The sequence below is a fragment of the Sminthopsis crassicaudata genome, chromosome 4 (genome assembly GCF_048593235.1).
Source record: "Sminthopsis crassicaudata isolate SCR6 chromosome 4, ASM4859323v1, whole genome shotgun sequence".
NCBI lineage: Eukaryota > Metazoa > Chordata > Mammalia > Dasyuromorphia > Dasyuridae > Sminthopsis > Sminthopsis crassicaudata.
Window position 1 is genome coordinate 136,561,192 of NC_133620.1, and position 19,643 is coordinate 136,580,834.

Here is a 19,643-nt window from a genome sequence, read left to right on the forward strand (position 1 = left end):
GAATCAAGATCTGGGTTCATATTCAGAGGAAGATAATGAAGCTGAAAAAGTTATTCCCTTAAAAAGAAAAAGTCAAATGGTCATCAACACAAAAAAAGAGTTCTTGAAAGAATTTAAAACTTAAAACTTTAAAAATCAAGTAAGAGATATTTATGAAAAATTAGAAAAAAATAAGAACAATCCAAGAAAATACAGTATGAAAGGAAAGGCAATCAACTTGAAATAAAAAAAATCAATTTTTTTTAAATAATACCTCTTTATTTTCAAAATACATGCAAAAATAATTTTCAACATTCAACTTTGTAAAATCTTGTATTCCGAATTTTTCTCCCTTATTTACTACCATCCCTCCTATAGACATGAAGCAATCCAATATATGTTAAACATATACAATTCTTCTATACATATTTCCAATTTATCATGTTGCACAAGAAAAATCAAATCAAAAAGAAAAAAATGAGAAAAAAAAAAACAAAAAGCAAACAAACAACAAAAAATCTATGTCATGATCCACATTCAGCCCCTCTAGTCATCTTTCTGGATGCAGATGGCTCTCTTCATCACAATCTATTGGAATTGACCTGAATCACCTCATTGTTGAAAAGAGCCATGTCCATTAGAATTGATCATCACATAATCTTATTTTTGCTGTGTGCAATGTTCTCCTAATTTGACTCATTTCACTTAGCATCAGTTTATGTAAATCTCTCCGGGCCTTTCTAAAATCATTTTGCTGATCATTTCTTATAGAAGAATAGCATTCTATAACATTTGTATACCATAATTTATTCAGCCATTTCCCAATTGATAGGCATCCATTCAGTTTCCATTTCCTTGCCGCTACTAAACAGGGCTGCTACAAACATTTTTGCATATGTGGATCTTTTTTCCTTTTTTATGATCTCTTTGGGAAATAGGCCCAGTAGAGACACTGCTGAATCAAAGGGCATAAATATTTTGATAGTCCTTTGGACATAGTTCAAAATTGCTCTCCAGAATGGTTGGATCAGTTCACAATTTCAAAAATGTATGTTTCCCAGTTTTCCTATATGTCTTCCAACATTTTTCATTATCTTTTTTTGACATCTTAGATAATCTGAAGTATGTGTAGTCATATATCAGATTTGTCTTGATTTTCATTTCTCTGATCAATAGTGATATAGAGCATTTTTTCCTGTGATTAGAAATTGTTTTAATTTCTTTGTCTGAAAATTTTCTGTTCAAATCATTTAACCATTTGTAAATTCTTGCATTCTTATTAATTTTGAATTAATTTTCTATATATTTTAGAAAAGAGGGCTTTATCAGAAACCGTATGTAAAGATTTTTTCCCACTTTCTGCTTCCCTTCTAATCTTGTCTGCATTGGTTTTGTTTGTACAAGACCTTTTTAATTTAATATGACAATATAATAAAATATAATTTAATATAATAAAATATAATATAATTTTGCATTTCATATTGTACTCTCTTCTTTGGCCATAGCTTCCTTGCTTCTCCAGAGATCTGAGAGGTAGACTATCTTTTGTTCTTCTGATTTATCATATCTCTCTTTATGTCTAAATCAGGAACCCATTCCAACCTTATCTTGGTATGGGGTGTTAGGTGTTTATCAAAGCCTAGTTTCTGCCATGTTATTTTCCAATTTTCACAGCAATTTTTGTCAAGTAATGAATTCTTATCCCAGAAGCTGGGGTCTTTGGGTTTATCAAATACTAAATTACTATAGTCAATGACTATTGTGTCTTGTGAACCTAACCTATTTCATTCATCAACTACTGCATTTCTTAGCAAATACCAAAAGGTTTTGATAACCACTGCTTTATAATATAGGTTTAGACCTGGTACAGCTAAGCCACCTTCATTTGAATTTTTTTCATTAATTATATTGAATTTCTTAACTTTTTATTCTTCTAGAGGAACTTTGTTATGATTTTTTCTAACTCTGCAAAGTAATTTCTTGGCAGTTTAGTTGGTATGGCACTAAATAAGATTCACTTAAATAACATTATCATTTTTATTATATTAGCTTGGCCTTCCAACGAGGACTTGAAAATTTTCCAATTGTTTAGATCTGACTTTATTTGTATAAAAAGTGTTTTGTAATTCTGTTCCTATAGTTCCTGACTTTGTCTTGGCAGTCAGACTCCCACATATTTTACATCATCTACAGTTGTTTTAAATGAAATTTTTTGTAGTATCTCTTGCTGCTGGATTTCATTGATAACATATACAAATGCTGTTGATTTGTGTGAATTTATTTTGTATCCTGCAACTTTGCTAAAGTTGTGAATTGTTTGTAGTAGTTTTTTAGTTGATTCTCTAGGATTCTCTAAGTAAACTATTATATCATCTGCAAAGAGTGATAATTTGGTTATCTCATTACCTATTCTAATTCCTTCAATTTCTTTTTTTTTCCTATTATTGCTAATGCTAAAATTTCTAGTAAAATAATGAATAAAATAATAAAATAACGAAAAGTAACTAATGGTGATAGTGGGCAACCTTGTTTACCTCTGACCTTATTGGGAATGCTTCTAGTTAATTCCCATTATATATGAGTCTTGCTGATGGTTTTAGATAGATGCTACTGATTATTTTAAGGAAAACTCCATTTATTGTTGTGCTTTATAGTGTTTTTAATAGAAATGGATATTGGATTTTGTCAAATGCTTTTTTTTTTTCATTTCTTGAGATAACCATAAGAGTTCTATTAGTTTGTTTATTGATATGGTTAAATATGCTAATAGTTTTCCTAATATTAAATGAGCCCTGAATGCCTGGTATAAATACTACTTTATCATGGTGTATTATCCTCGTGATAACTTGCTGTAATCTTTTTGCTAATATTTTTCCATTGATATTTACTAGAGAAATTGATTTGTAATTTTCTTTCTCTGTTTTGACCCTGCTTGGTTCAGATATCAGCACCATATTTGTTTGGTAGACCAAACATTTAAAGAAGAATTAATTCCAATATTATGCAAACTATTTGCCCTGTAAATTTTTTGCTTAGGGAGATGATTAATAGCTTGTTTAATTTATTTTTCCAAAATGAAACTGTTTAAAGTAATTCATTTCCTCCTTTGTTAATCTGGGCAATCTATATTTTTAAGTATTCATCCATTTCACTTAGATTATCAGATTTATAGGCATACAGTTGAGCAAAATAGTTCCTAATTACTGCTCTAATTTCCTCTCATAGTGGAAAGTTCATCCTTTTCATTTTTGATACTAATAATTTCCTTTTATTCTTTCCTTTTTCTAATCAAATTAACTAAAGATTTATCTATTTTGTTGGGATTTTCCCATAAAACTGACTGAGTTTTGTTTATTAGTTCAATAGCTTTTTTACCTTCAATTTTGTTAATCTCCCTTTCAATTTTAAGAATTTCAAATTTGGTATTTAATTGGGTGTTTTAAATTTGTTCTTTTTCTAGCTTTTTTAATTACATACCTAATTCATTGATCTTTTCTTTCTCTCTTTTATTCAAGTAAACATCTAAAGATATAAAATTTCTCTTAAGAGCTGCTTGGGATGCATCCTATATATTGTGGTATATTGTCTCATTATTGTCATTCTCTTAGCTGAAATTATCTATTGTGTCTATGACTTATTGTTTCACCAACTCATTCTTTAGCATTAGATTATTTAGTTTCCAATTACTTTTTGGTCTATTTTTTCCTGCCTTTATATTACATGTAATTTTTATTCCATCATGATCTAAAAAAAAAAAAAAAAAAAAAAAAAAAAAAAAGATGAATTTAGTATTTCTGCCTTTCTGCATTAAATTTTGGGGTTTTATGCCCTAATACATGTCGAAATTCTGTGTAAGTATTGTGTGGGACAAGACTACTGGCTCAAACAAATCAAATAGATTAAAGAGATTTCTCAAAGCAAAATCAGGAAGGAATTTTGTTATGATCTTATGAGAAAGGGCATCGGCCTCCCCACTAGCAGTAAAGCAAGGAGAGGCGAGGTCCAATTAATAGACAAAATTATATAGGTGCCTAGAATAACACTCTGGAAAGGCTGGATCTTTGCCCTGATTAGCCAGGACAAATGACCTCACATTCTAAGTCATAAATGAAGAAAAACTTTCAACCCAATTACATCATTAGGATTACTAAATTGTCTTATGTGGAAGTTTCAGTGAAAAGGTGGCTCCAACTTAGTTTCATAAAGAAAAGGTCCCATTCCTTGTAAATCATGTGATTTCTGGAGAATGAAACCTAGCCCTGGGGCACAGCCAACCTTCACTCAGTCTTTAGAACACTCTCTCCATCTTATGAGATAGCTTTCACAATTCACTTCATTCAGTATTATGTACTGTTGAAAAAAATGCATATTCCTTTTTGTCCCATTAAGTTTTAGCCAAAGGTCTATCATATCAAACTTATCTAAAATTCTATTTACCTCCTTAACCTTTTTCTTGTTTATTTTGTAGTTCAATTTATCTAATTTTGATAGAGTGAGGTTGAGATCCCCCACTAGTACAGTTTTGCCATCTATTTCTTCTTATAGTTCTTGTAACTTCTCCTCTAGGAACTTGTTTGCTATACCTCTTGGTACATATATGTTTAGTATTGATATTACTTCATTTTCTATAGTACCTTTTTAGCAAGATATAGTTTCCTTCTTTATCTTTTAATTAGATCTATTTTTTGTTTTTTTCTGATCTGATATTAAAATCCCTAAATAATAGATTTTGTTTCAGACTTTTACTTTTACTTTATATGTATCACTCTGCTTTAAATGTATTTCTTTTAAACAATATGTTGTAAGATTCTATCTTTTATCCAGTATGCGATCCACTTTCATTTTATGGGAGAGTTCATCCTATTCATATTCACAGTAAAAATTACTAATCCTGTATTTCCTGCCATTTTATTTTTTTCTTTTCTTTCCTCTTTCCTTCTTTACTAGTGTTTTGTTTCTGACCACCACTTTCCTCAATATGTTTTCCCTTTTAACAACCCCTCCCACCTTTCTTATCCCTTCCCCCTTTTACTTCAATTCTCCCTTCTATTATTTCTTCCTTTCCCCTTTCTCCTTTTACTTCCCTATAGGATGAGACAAATTTCTATATTAAACTAAACATATCTGGTAGATATTCTCTCTTTGAGTAAAATCCAATGACATTAAGGTTTATACAATGTCATCTCACTCCTCTCTCAACTGTAGTAAGTTTTTTGCAATGTACCCCATTTTATTTTCTCTTCCATTTCTTCCAATATAATCCATTTTCCATCCCAAATTTCTTTTATTATATATCATTACAGTAAAGTCAAATTATATCTACATCAACTTGTATCACTCTTTGACACTTCATCTGGAGATGTTTTGCCATTTGTGTCCTCGGGGTTTGAAGTCTGTTCTTCCTTGTCTCCATAAAAGTTATTGATGGTCAGAACTCTTTTTGCTTTTTTGTTCATTTTTTAAAGGTCTTAGGACAAATTTGAGGCTGTTCCAAGTTTCCTCTATAGGCCACAGCTACTTTATACTGGTGCCAGTACTTCTAACTTTCTTCTCATGCTGGGTGGGTATGGCCAAACCCATTTTATGCTGAGGTTCAGGAGATCACTATTTGCCTTCTATAATTATGTTGGAGGTCTCACAAATAAGTCTGTGGCTATCTACTAGCTTCTGAACCAGGACAGAATAGCACACACTGCTGTATCTTGACTATGAGCCTTTCACTAGATTCTCCCAATATGAAAGCCTCTCTGTACTGGGTCTCTCTTCACTGCACTCCCCCTACACTAAGCTGCAAACACTCCCTTACCTCTCCCCATTCAATTGAGACAGACCTTTTCTGAAGTTCTTCCAAAATATCTTCTGCTGAAAATTTGTGGGTTCTATCACTCCAAAATCCATTAAAATGCTTGATCTGGTATTCATCTGAGGGAAATCAGGAAGAGCTCATTCAAAGGCCTGTCTATTCTGTGCTATCTTGTCAAAAACTTAAGGGAGAAAAACAATTCCTTGAAAACTGGATTTGGCAAGGAGAAGCTAATGATGCTCTAAGATGTAAAGAAATAAAATAACATCAAAAGAATGAAAAATAGGAGAGAAAGTGAAACATCTCATCAGAAAAACAATTGGTCTGGGCAACACATCAAGGAGAAATAATCTAAGAAAAGTCAGACTACTTGAAAAATATGATTTAAAAAGGAATCTTGATACAATATTATAAGAAATATTCTATGAAAGTTGCCCTGAAATTCTAGAACAAGAAGGCAAACCAGAAATAGAAAAAAGTCTAATGATCATCACCTAAAAGACATCCCAGAAAGAAAATTTACAGAATATCATTGTCAAATTTCAGAGCTCCCAGGCGAAAGAGAAAATATTGAAACCAATAAGGAACAAAAGTTAAAGATCGCAGAGCTAAAATTATGATTACACGGGATTTACAATAAAGACTACAACTACTACATTGAAGTAACTTAGGTGTTGGAATATTATATTCCATAGTACAAAAGGACTGGGGTTTGATCAGTGGTAATTTGCCCAACATACATAGTTAAGCATATAATCCTAAATTTACCAAAAAAAGAAAAAAAAAAAAAAACAAAAACAAAAACAAAACAATTACCTAACTGAAGGACTTTCAGATTTTTGTGACAAAATCCTTAGAATTTAAGGGAAAATTTGATGTATGAGATCCAGAAGAAATATAAGGAAAACATTAAAGACCAATTATAAGGGACTTTTAAGGTCAAATTGTTTACTTTGTATATGTGAAAATATTAGCAATATTTTTATGATTGTTATAATTTGGGTAGTTTGAAAGCCTTGGACTGAGTTGAGAATAACGGAGTGATTCTGCAAAAAAACAAAAACATGTAGGGAGACACTAAAGTAGTTATTATCTCATACAAATGAGGCATAAAAGAAAAAATACTGATTCATAAGAATCTAATTAGGGGAGAGCAGTTAGGGCTAGAAATCTATTCTCATTGGGAATGAGTTAAAGAGTGAACTATGTATGTTTGTGTGCATGTGTATCAATGTAGATGTGTTATATATGTATAAAAGTTGTCTAAATTCAGAAAGAAATAAAAGGGAAAGGAAATAGGATGATGAAGAGTATAAAAGAAGTACTTTTAGAGGGGTAGATAAATTAAGGAATAGGAAGGCAAAGAGATAGGGAAAATAAGATGAGAAGGATAGTGAGGAAAAACAGGAAGAAAGAAAATGCATAACAAGTAATTGCAGATTAGAATATTAATAGAACCAAGTTTTCCATAAAATGGAAATGGATAATATATTAAAATTTTGAATTTAACTATATGTTGCTTTCAGAAAACATCATGGAGATGAAAGATGCACACACACCTAAAATAAAGGATAGCAGTAAAATTTATTATGTAAAAAAGCATGGATAGTAAAGTTAAAGTAGATTGAATCAAAAGTGAAAAATAGAGAAACTACAGTATGTGTCAGCAATATTATTCAATATTGTTTCAGACCATATAACATACCTAAACATTCCTGAGCATACACCTGCCAAAACAGGCATAGGAACTATATGAACATAAACATAAAAACAAACTTTTTATAATAATTGAAGTAATATTTATTGTTCATGGATAGTTAAAGCCAATATAATTTTTAAATAACAATTTTACCTAACCTATCTATTTATTCAATATTATCCCAATTAAATTGCTAAAAAATTTACTGAGTTTGAAAAAATAATAGCAAAGTTCATTTGGAAGCGCAAAAGGTCAGGAACTTCAAAGAAAACAGGAAAAAAGGAGTAAAAGAAGTAGATTCAGCAAAATCAGACTTAAACTATCTTATAAAAGACGCCATTGTTGAAAAGTAAAAAGGCTAATTTTAATTATTTTAAATTACAATCTTCTTGTATAAATAAAACATTATAGCCAAAAATAGAAGGAATGCAGAAGGGAAAAAACTTTCATAGACAATCTCTCAGATAGGATGTGAATAGACTGGAATACTTCTGTGGTGTAGGAAAAGATAAAGCTGGTTGATTTAGAAAAACATGGAAAGACAGACATATGAAGGAAGATGCTATCTTACCTTCAGAGGAACATAACAGGTGGAAATAAGCTTTTATAGTTTTATGTATATATGAATGATTTTATATATATATGTAGATGTATGTATATTTTTAGATATCTATGTATTTGTATATGTTTGTATGTCTCTATATGTATGCTTTTATACACATATACATACAAATATATTTTACATGCTTCTTTAGAATGGAGGGAAGAAAAATAAAATAAAAAATACACAGTTATATTTATTATATAGGTAGTAATTTAATATTCAGTGTCCTTTGACTAATTCATCACCTGCTCCAAATAAACTATATTCTCAGGTGCTAAAAGATTACTGTTAACAGTTGATGACATTAATAATACCAGGGAAAATGGAAGAAATTAGTGAAGGAAAGTACCCCAAATTTCTTTTTTTATGGAAAGGAAAAACCTGCAAACTATAGGTCAGTTGGGGATTTTTATTCCTAGAGAAATTCTAGGATATTTAAGCAATTGGATAGTGCCAACACATCTTTATCAAATACAGGTCATTTCAGACCAATCATCTTTCTTTATTGACAAAACTAATATATAAACGCAGGAGAGAAACATTGTGAGTAGTTTATTTAGATTTGAACTCAACTTTTGATAAAATATATCATACTGTTCTTGTAGAGAATAAAGAGAGATACGGATTATATGATAAACAATTAGCTGAATTCAGAACTAGTTGGATAATTACCTAACTCAAAATTGTTAATGGTTTGATGCAAGAGTATGTGGGAGTCAGCTTGAACCAGCTCATTAGAACTAATTATTAAATTCATTGTGAAAATTCGCACCTGAAAAATTAGCAAATACTATAATCAAGTATTGGTTTATTGTCTAGACTTGAGAAATTATGCATAAAATATTAATAATACTTAAATATTATTAAACTAATAATAGCATTATAAATAATGTTTAAAGATTTAACTCTGTCAGGCATCTTTTTCAACATTCAGTTATTAAATCTTTGCTAGCACTGATTTGATGTCAATATGGCAGGAGATACCTAGTGGAGCAATCTAAAAATCTATGTTTGGATTTTTGCTTTTTAACATTTTTTATCAATGACAGGTAGATGAATAGATGGTATGCTTATCATATTTAGAGATGACACAAGTCTGGGGGGGTAGTTAACAGTGGATGACATAATAGGGTTCCAAAAGGACCTTGATATGCTAGAGTATTGGATTAAATCCAAAATGAAGAAATCCAATTAGGATAAACCTAAAGTCTTGCACTTGGGCACCAAAAATGATTGATTTTATGAGCATAAAATGGAGAAGGAAATGGATGAACAGAAGCTGTTCTGAAAGGGAACTGGGGTTTTTAGTGTACTACAATTTCAGCATGAGTCAGTTGTATAAAATAGGATTCCAAAACTGAGTTTGGACTGCATTAAAAGTAGAATAGCTTCCAGGAAAAGGGAAATGATATTCCCATTGTACTCACTCTACTTATCAGATATGAGTATTATGTTTAGTTTTAAGCATCATGGCTTCTGAAGGACATTGCTGAATTGAAGAATACCTAGAATAGGACAACTTGTATAATGAAGGGTCAAACATATCTGAGAACTAGAGATCTAGAGATGTTCAACCTAAAGAAGAGAAGGCTCAGAAAGGACCATATAACTGTCTTCATGTTTTTGAGGGACTTTCAGGTCAGGAAGAGACTCAATTTGCTTTATTTGACCTCAGAAGGCACAATCAGAAGCAATGGGTAGAAATTACAAAGAAGTTAATTTAAAGCTAGTGTCTGGAAACTTCTTCTTTTTTTTTTTTAAACAATAAGAGTTGTATAAAAATGGAATGAACAGTCTCAAAAAGTATTAGCTTGTTTTCTGTTCAGTAGAGACTGGACAACTGCTTATTGGGTATATTAGAATAGGGATCCTTTTATGTACAAGTTGAACTAGATGATCACTGATGCTCCTTCTAATTCTTAAATTCTGTGACTATAATTTTTAAGATTCTTTCTCTAAATATCTAGAATCTATACTATTTTGAGCCAAATTATGACTTTTGGTTCTCATGAAGTAGTGAGTTCCTCATCTATGGAAGGGATCAAGCAAAAGCTGAATGAGCATCTCATACAAAATTAAAATAAATGACTTTCATGGTTCTGAAAAGATAAACTCTCTTAAATTGCCTTTCTTTCATTCTCTGAATAAGGTTGGGGAATTTTACACTGACTTGCAGCTTTTTTTTTCTCCTTGACTATAGTAGAGATGAAACTCATGAACAGTCATGATGCATGTGCATTCTTCAATATTTTCTGTAATACTTCACACCTCAAGGAGTATAACAAGTGTCATCAGCATTCTGTTTACTCTTTTTGAAATATCAGCAGAGAAAGTAGACTGATTTTACAGCAACATCAGATTTGGGTTGCAATACAATCTTTGAGGGGAGGGTTAATAGTTTGAACTTTTCTTCTGTTTCTATGATCCTGAGGTCACTTAAGACTTGTTGACTGTAACCATTATTATCCTGTGGGTCGTAAAGATTTCACATGTTTTGGGACAATATCTTCAAGGTTTCCTTTGGAAATAGATTTGAGCAGCTCAGCAAATGAGTAGTCCCGTTTATTATCTATAGATGCTCTCTATAAATAAAATATCCTTGGATATTATTTAAAGTAAACTATAGACATGTGTATATGTGTTTGTGTTTTAATATCAGAATGTTACATAATTCCAAATCAATAAGATAAAACAGAGCTATGAAAGGGAGGAGGGCTGGGAAAGAAAGAAACCTATTACTGCCATCTAGGAATCAGTAAGAATAATACCTTACATTATCAGAAAGGGCAGTAGCAAAATTACTAGTGCAGAGAACAAGTAAGGGTTTCTTTCTTTTCCTCTTTGACTCTCTTTCTACCAATTTGAGATCAAGATCTTAGAAAGAATTACATTCCGTCTTAGGTGGAGCTGGCAGAAACACATTTTCAATTACCAGCAGGTGACAATAGAACAACGATGTCAGTGATTCTTTAAAACAAGGTTATTTCTTGGTTTACAAAGGTGACTATTTGTAAATGACTGAACAAGATTCTCTCCCAAATGATTTTATTCTTTTGAGGTAAAAATGTTGAATGTATGGGTATAGGAACATTTAATTTATATCTTCTAGTTTCCTGAGGATCAAGAGAGTACATATATATGGCCAAATTCGCTTTTTCCTGATTTTAAAAGATTATTAATTCTTAAGAATGTGATAGGGAATTAACTTATTTTTAGTGAACATAGGTCCATTCTTCTGATTGACTTAAAATATAGAACTACCTTTCTTCAGTTCTTTTAAGAAACAAAACTACAAAACTTCCATGGAAATTTGAAACACTAGCTGTAAAGGCCTAAGCAATTCATGTGTATAACTCACTGATCCCATACTTCTTTCTGAAGCATCTTTAAATACATAAAATTCAAAATCTCACATTGTTCCAGAGTTCAATGTTTAATAATTTCCTAAGAACATTATTTTTTGTGAACTTTTACAGATGTTCTGCATTGCAAAAACATCAATGAGACTATGTTGACCCAGGGTGAAGACCCAGTTTTTCTTGAATTCTGCAAGCAATCCAGATTTTTGGCCTGAATATTTTCATTGCATTGGCCTCTGTTTTAAGTGAAGTTTCCTTCAATTGGGGGGGGGGGGATTCTCTCCAAAAGGTTTTCAAAAGACTTTGGTACTTACTTCTAGTAGATTTTTTTTTCTCCTAAAAAAAAAAATCACTTAGCCTGTGACCTTCTATTTTGTAGAGATTATCCCTAAATACTATCAATTGTTTAGAACACTTTAAGAGGTATGTTAATGTTCATATACTTAACTCAGATTATCTTCAATCTGAGTTGAAGGTTTTAACTATACCAAATTATCTCAACACCTTTTCCTTCCTCTGATTCCATTAACCTTAGTATTTCAAAGCAATCTAATTTTGGATAAATTACTTTCCTGTGTTTTGGCTGCTAGCTTTTGACAAACGTGTTTTAAGTTTCACTCAAAGGCTAATTTTTTTCTTATTTTAACTACTGAATGCTTTATAAATTATGCTAGCAAGATGTCTTTTATTTCTCAAGTTTTAGCTGCTCAGAAATTATAATTTTCTAAAACTGAAAAAAACCTTTAAGGATTAGTGCTGCAGTGAAATATCACTGACTAAATTGAATTGTTGGTGGGGAATATGTGATCAAGAAAACTTGTTCAGAGTTGTTTTTCCTCTTGTTATGGGTGGTGTCAAACTTCTGGTAAGCTTAATAGCTTTTATTTATTGGTAAGAATAACCATTTAAAGAAGTATTCAATTTTAGTGATGAAAATGTCAAATCAGTTGATCTTCATTCTCAGAAATGTTCATACTAACTTCACTAAGCTGTATTTCCACTTTTTCTTTGAAAGTATCATATGCCCTGGCAATGGCCTTTAAAGCTAATAATAGAACCATTCAAAATACTGCCACAGATCTAACCAAATTGCTCTTCTAATAAAATAATAATAAAATCTCCAATAACACTCTATTGCCCATGAAATGAAATTTCAACTGTTTAGAGCTGAGTCAGGTGACCTGTATTTGAATCCCTCCTTAGATATTTAATAACATTGTGTTATAACCAAGTCTTCTCATTTCTCTGAACTTTAATTTCTTTACCTGTAGAATAGGAATATCAATATTTGTCTTCGGAGTCACTGTCAGATTAATATCTTTGTGATGGTAAATTGAGCCATCTTTTGACTCAAATTATACCCAGATCTTAGTCATTCAATGGGCATAGCCTCAAACTAAGACCCGAGAAAGATTTTAATTTAAAAAGGCTAAGGTCAATAACTGCACCCCAGTCTGTAAAGTGGCATCTTGTCCTTGAACTTGCTAGTGGACTTCAATGACTAGAGAAAAAAGTGAAGCTGACCTTTCTATGCAGCTCTGCTGTACTCATATCCAATTCATGTGCAAGTTAAGACATAATTCTTGTGATGTCATTGGGTCCTCTTTAAGAATGAAGGATCTACCACAACAACAACCTTGTAAAAACAAAAAAAGAAAGCAGGAAAGGAGAACCATTCATTGAAGCATTTTAAAAAATACTTAGAAAAGAATAAAAAGAAGAATAGACAAACAAGACAATTTTGAAATGATTGTGTTGAATTTCTCATGCACTAAAAATAGCAAAAAATCAACTTATACATTTTAGAAATTTGCAGCTTCATATAAATCCCTTTTCCTTTTTTATATACTAAAGCATACTTTTAAGAATGTTTATCAAATACAGAATAAAAATATTTAAAATACTTTATAAACAATAAAGTCTTATGGAAATGATAATGTATATCATCATCAGTATCATCATCACCATCCATCATCATCTGCAGTTGCCAGTCTATCTTTCTAATTTCACATATTACTTTCTTCTATTCAATCTATGTTTCAGCTAATCTGGACCAATGGAAATTTCCTAAATCTAACTTGTACTTTCCCAACCCTCACACCAACACCACTCCATATGGTTGGGTTGACCTTTGCTCAAATAATTGCACTTTAAAGTTCAATTCAAATGGTTAAAGAGTGGATGGAGGGGAGTCAAATGTAAGAAAATTGGGGAAAAATAGAGAGGTCTGGTCATGAGGGATTTTAAAAGTCAAACAGGGGATTTTGTTTTATCTTAGAGATAATAGTGGGCTTCTAGTGTTGCTTGAACAACAGAGTAACATAGCTGGACATGTATTTTAGAAAGATGTTAGAAGCTGAGTAGAGGCTAATGGAAGAGACATGAGGCAGGAAGACCAATAAAAAAGGCTCTTCAGATAATACAGGGATGAAGTGATGATGAGGAACTGCTGGTGCAATCAGCTGTACAAGTATAAAGAAGAGAACATAAAAGAAGGAGGAGAGAGTGGTGCAGCGTGCTAGCAACCAAGTCTGAATTGTGCTTGTGGTATGTTTGTCTGACAGGACTACAGGTACTAAAAGACAATACTATTAAAACTCTAGATGACAGACTGCTTTTACTTTTGTTACATGGGTTCCTGATGTGCTATCTAGGATAAACTGGTTTTTTGAACTGGTTCAGGGAAGAATTATCTTATATTTAATGACCCTAGGAAGAATAACTCGTCTTTAAATGAAATCAGATATAGGTAGTCCTCAGACAATGTCTTTGTATGAGTATATTTACCTGGATGTCAAAGGTTTATGAAAAAGGCTGGCTTACGTTTATATATCTGAGACAAAGTGATCTGAGACTCAAGTTTTTAACTTGAAAGTAAAAGGGTCTTCGCAGTACCAGATCTAAAACTATATTATAAAGCAGCAGTCATCAAAACCATTTAGTACTGGCTAAGAAATAGAGTGGGAAATCAGTGAAATGGATTAGATACACACAACACAATAATCAAGAACTATAATAATCTAGTATTGATAACCTCTCCCCTCAAACTCTGGCTTCAAGGATAAGAACTCTCTCTTTGACAAAAATTGCTAGGAAAACTGTAAAATAATGTTGGAAATGGGGCATAGGTTTACATCTCACAACCCATACCAAAATAAGGTCAAAATGGATACATGATTTGGGCATAAAGGGTGATACCATAAGCAAATTAGGAGAGCAAGGGAAATTTTACCGGTTAGATATTTGGAGAACAGAGGAATTATACACATGTGCAAAAGTGTTTGTAGCAGCTCTTTTTGTAATAGCAAAAAATTGGAAAATGAGCAAATGCCCATCAATTGCGGAATGGCTGAATAAGTTATTGTATATGAAGGTAATAGAATACCATTGTTCTATAAAAATGATGAACACAATCATTTTAGAAAGGCAGGCCTGGAAAGATTTACAAGACCTATGCTGAAGGAAATAAGCAGAACGAAGAATACATTGTACACAATAACATCAAGAATGTTCAATGATCAACTATGAAAGATTTGATTCTTCTCAGTGGTTCAGTGATCCAAGGCAATCCCGAGAGACTTTGAGTAGAAAATGCCATCTGCATCCAGAAAAGTAACTATGGAAATTGAATATAAATCAGTACATCTATGTTCACTTTTTTCTGTTTATTTTTTCTCTCCCATTATTTTCCCCTTTGTTCTTATTTTTCTCTTCCAACATGATTCATAAAGCAATGTATATTAAAAAGAAAAAAAGTAAATTCAAAAATTCAACAAAAAAAGAAAGTAAAAGGGAAGAATGAGTGAAACATAACAAAATATACAAGAAGGCATTCATTCCAGATAGAGAAAATTATACAAATTATACAAATTAAGGTATAAATGGGGAGAGGAGATTATTTGTATTTCAGGATTCATGAAAAGGAATTTGGGAAAGGATGAAATCAGATCTTGTGATTGCAATCTAGTGCTTCTACTGACCTATTTTAAGAATAATATATAACACTGATATATAGTTTTAATGTCTGCAAACCCTTTATCCTCATTTAAAGAACCCTAGGAAATAGATATTATTAATTCCATTTTACATATGAGAAAACTAAGGCTAAGAGCAATTAAGTGACTTACCTAGAGTCAAATAGTAAATGTTCAAAGCAGGATTTGAACTCACATCTTCCTGACTTCCAATTGAACATAGTATAAAATGAATGATTTCAAATTCAAGCTCTGAAATTTATTAGCTCTTTGACCTTATAAAAATTTTTTATCAAATTTATTTTATTTGAAGAAGCAGAATATATATATATACATATATATAAGAAATTATATTAATGTGTCCATATTTTCTTTACTTGTAAATTATTCTTTTGTTCTCTGCTGCACAGTATTTTAAATTAATTTTTATAATTATAACATGTTCTTTGACAGTACATATGACAGTAATTTTTTTTTTACAACATTATCCCTTGTACTCCCTTCTGTTCCGAATTTTTCCCCTCCTTCCCTCCACCCTCTCCCCTAGATGGCAGGCATTCCCATACATATTAAATATCTTATAGTATATCCTAGGTACAATATATATTTGCAGAACTGAATTTTGTTGTTGTTGTTGCAAAGGAAGGATTGTATTTGGAAGGTAAAAATAATCTGGGAAGAAAAACAAAACAAAACAAAACGAACAAAAAAAAAAACCAATGCTCACAGTTTACAAACATTTCCCAGTGTTCCTTTTTCTAGATGTAGCTGATTCTGTCCATCATTGATCACTTGGAATTGGATTAGCTCTTCTCTATGTTGAAGATATCCACTTCCATCAGAATACATCCTCATATAGTATTGTTGTTGAAGTGTATAATGATCTTCTGGTTCTGCTCATTTCACTCAGCATCAGTTGATGTAAGTCTCTCCAAGCCTCTCTGTATTCCTCCTGTTGGTCATTTCTTACAGAACAATAATATTCCATAACATTCATATACCATAATTTACCCAACCATTCGCAAATTGATGGACATCCATTCATTTTCCAGTTTCTAGCCACTACGAAAAGGGCTGCCACAAACATTTTGCCACATACAGGTCCCTTTCCTTTTTTTAGTATTTCCTTGGGATATAAACCCAGTAGTAGCACTGCTAGCACTGCTGGGTCAAAGGGTATGCACATTTTGGGCATAATTCCAGATTGCTCTCCAGAATGGTTGGATTCTTTCACAACTCCACCAACAATGTATCAGTGTCCCAGTTTTCCCACAGCCCCTCCAACATTCATCATTATTTGTTCCTGTCATTTTAGCCAATCTGACAGATGTGTAATGATATCTCAGAGTTGTCTTAATTTGCATTTCTCTGATCAATAGTGATTTGGAACACTTTCATATGAGTAGAAATAGTTCAATTTCATCACTGAAAATTGTCTGTTCATATCCATATTTAATTTGGGCTCTTATATGATGAATTTTCTGTTAACATTAGGCTTGTTTGGTAGAAAGTCCTAGAAACCTGCAAGTTCATTGAATGTTCTTTTTTATTTTATCAAAATTATAGAAAAATTTTCCTGGGCATGATATTTTTGGCCACAGATCTAAGTCTTTTGCTTGTCTGTAGATATGATACTAGGACCTGCTACGTTTTTTGGTGGCTGCTGATAACTCTTGTACAATTCTAACTGTAGTTCCAGCATATTTGAATAGTTTTTTTTGTTTGTTTCTTGGGGATCTTTGGATCTAGGGATTTTGAAATTTAGCGACAATATTCCTGTGTGTTTTTCACAAAGGATCTTGTTTAGGTGTGATTGATGGATTTTTTTCTATTTCTACTTTGCCTTCGTGTTCTATCATTCCAGGATAATTTTCTAGGATCATTTCCTGCATTGCTGTGTCAAGGTTCTCTTTTTTATCTCAATTTTCTGACATTCCAATTATTCTTATATTTATTTATTCTCCAGAATTGTCTATTTTATTATTTTTATAATTAATTTTGGTCTCATAGCTTTACTTGCTTCCCTTGCCCAATTCTAATTTACAAACTACCTCTTCTAATTGGTGAACCTTTTTTATAAATTTGTTTTTCTTGGATGATTTTATTTTTTTTCCTTAGTTTTTCCTCTATGTCTCTCATTTCATTTTTGAATTCTTTTTTTTTTTTAGTTCTATAAATTCTCTCTGAGCAGGGAGCCATTTCATGTTATTTATTTTTTTTTTGTGGTAGAATCTTTTTTACTAAAATGTTCTCCTCTGAAGATGAACTCTAATCTTCCCTGTTCCCATAATAAGTTTCAATAATGGGGTTCTTTGTTCTTGGCAGTTCTTTTTTTTAAATAAGAAGTATTAAATAATAAGTATGGGGTGGGAAGGATGATGCCTTAAACTTCCCTTTAGCTCTCCTCTCTGATCAGGAACTCCAAACCAAGAGCTCCTGTAAGTGCCCACAACCTGCAGCATCCTTACCCCACTGCCACTATACTAACATAGTGCTGATTCCTTCTCAGCCAAGTCCATATCTCAGCAGCACAACTAGGGCTGGTGTTTGTGATCAGTCGAGGTTTACTCAGTCTTCCCAAACTCAAATCCCCACTAAGCAAGCAGTCAAAAAGGTAAAAATGTCTGTGGTTCTTGCTGAAGCTCCAGCCATACCCAGCTAGCCCAAGAGATGCCCACTTGAAGTTTTTGCAAAGCTAGCAAGGAGATATTTGCACTTCAAATAGGTTAATCCTGGCCTAGGATCTTTCTTCAGATCTTCTCATTTATATCAGGAGGAACCACATTCTGAGCCAAGTCTTCTTGTTTTCCCAATTTATGTTCCCACTGAAGCACAAATCTGTTTTATTTGCGGGGAAACCAAGACAGCTTGAAATTTACCAACCTACTCTGCCATATTACCAGAATTCTCCCCCTTTAAAAATTATATAACTACAATTTACTCACTTCTAAAATAGTTAGCTGGTTCCTCTTGGAACTTTCATTTCTCCTTTTAAGGAAGGTGCTCAGATCACTTCCATTTCTTTTCATGCTGCCCTATGAATTTTCTCCAACATAATTCCATACTAAATATCTTTGTCCCCATCACTCCATCCTTTTCAGCTATTTTATGTGTCTTCCCTCCCCATCAAAATTAATATTACATCAGTAAATTCAGAGACTTTCTTTCTATCTGAATTTCAACAAGTCATTTGAAAAAGAAGTTCACCCTATTTTTATGGGAAAATGTCTCTCTCTTTATGTGGTTTAGGCAATATTATATTTGTTTAAAACTGGTGGAAAGACTGCAATCAAAAATTTGTCATTAATCTTTCAATACCAATTTAATATGAGTTCTTCCACAGAGTACCCTAGGACTCATGAGTTGGTCCTATATTATCAAAATTTTGAGTAAAAGCACAAATGGCGTGTTTATCAAATTTTCAGATAACATAATGCTGGGAAAGATAGCTAACGCATTATATGACAATCAAGAACCAAAAAGTTCTAGATTGTCTCAGAATACTGGACTGAATCTAGTAAAATGAAATTCAATATGGATAAATGCAAAGATTTTACATTTGGAAATAAAATATCAACTTCAGAAATATAAGATTGATGAGACATATTTAGATATAAATTTACCTGAAAAAGATCTGAGAGTTTCAGTGAATTGCCAAGTGCAATATAAATCAATATTTTGGTGACCAAAAAAACTAAATCTACTGGTATAATTTGTAGAAATAAGAAAGTGATAATCTCTTTCTGATGCTCTGCCTTGGTCAAAGCATACCTAGAGAACTTTATTCAATTCTGAGCATTATATTTTAAGAATACTTTTGAAAAACTGGGCTCTAGGCATTTTTTAGACTATTTTACATGACTACAATGCTCTCCCTTTTCATCACTGCCTTTTGAATTCCTAAATTTTGTTAAAGTCTTAACTAAAAATCATATCATCAACAGTTAGCCTCTCCTAATCTCTCTTAATTTTAGTACCTTCCCTCTCTTATTTATTTACTATTTATCTTGACTATACCTTGCTTTGTATATATGTTTATTTGCATGATTTCTATTATTAGATTGTAAGCTTTTTGAAAGCAAGGACTATTTTTTTTTTTTGTGACTCTTTTTGTATCCCCAGTTCTTGGCCCAAAATAGCAATAGAATAATGTTGTGTTGATTGATTAAAAGAGTCCAAAGGAGGGAAATCAAAAAGATGAAGAACCCCAAGTCCATGACAACTG